The 801-nt window shown below is 33.8% G+C and overlaps 1 protein-coding gene across 1 annotated transcript in view; it reads left to right on the top strand.

Moving 5' to 3' along the window:
* The window catches only part of EEF2K (eukaryotic elongation factor 2 kinase), a 157,604-nt gene that overhangs the window by 58,459 nt on the left and 98,344 nt on the right, over positions 1-801 (top strand). The gene's annotated exons all lie outside the window — the stretch shown is intronic.

Below are 801 nucleotides of genomic sequence, written 5' to 3'. Positions count from 1 at the left end.
ATAAATAGACTCTCAAAAAGTAAGGATTAGGAGAGAATCCTGAAAGCAGTGAGAGAGAAACAGTCACATACAAAGAAGCCCCAATACAATTAAGTGCCGAGTTCTCTCAGAAACATTTTGGGCCAGAAGGCAATGAAATGATACATTTAAAGTGCTGAAAGAAAAGGGGAGGGGGAACAAACAAACAAACAAAACCTGCTGACCAAGAATACTATAACCAGTGGAATTTCTCTCAAAAATGAGTGTGAGATTGAAACATTCCTCTAGGCTTGTTGTGTACGAACAGAAGTTGAGAGAGTTCATATCTACCAGGCCAGCCCTACAAAAAAATATTAGTGGGAGTTTTGTAGATGGAAAAGAAAAGACTAGAAAGTAATTCAAAGCTATACATAAAAAGAAACATCTGTAATAAGGGAAATCATTGACAAGTATAAGGGCTAGTAATAAGGTGTTCATGCTTGATAACTCTAAATGTCCTTCATGTTTTTTTTTTAATAACAGATATATAAAAGGCAAGGATTAAAAAAATAATGTTACAGGCACATGAAATATAAGGACATAGTAATAACAACAACAAATGTGGCAACAAGAATGGTATAGGTATAGAATTTCTTGTAACTGAAGTTAAGTTGTTACACACTTAATCTTAGAATGTTATAAATAGAAGCTCTTAGATGTAGTATTCATGGTAGCCACTAAGGAAAATGTATAAAAATGTACACAAAAAGAAAGGAGAAGGAAACCAGAAAGGCTTACTACAATAAGCTGGAAAAACACACAAAAGCAAGCAATACTGTAGGA

The sequence above is a fragment of the Orycteropus afer genome, unplaced genomic scaffold (genome assembly GCF_000298275.1).
Source record: "Orycteropus afer afer isolate SDZICR_OR568_19922 unplaced genomic scaffold, OryAfe1.0 scaffold00376, whole genome shotgun sequence".
NCBI classification, from domain to species: Eukaryota; Metazoa; Chordata; class Mammalia; order Tubulidentata; family Orycteropodidae; genus Orycteropus; species Orycteropus afer.
This window is presented reverse-complemented; position numbering and strand designations above follow the sequence as displayed.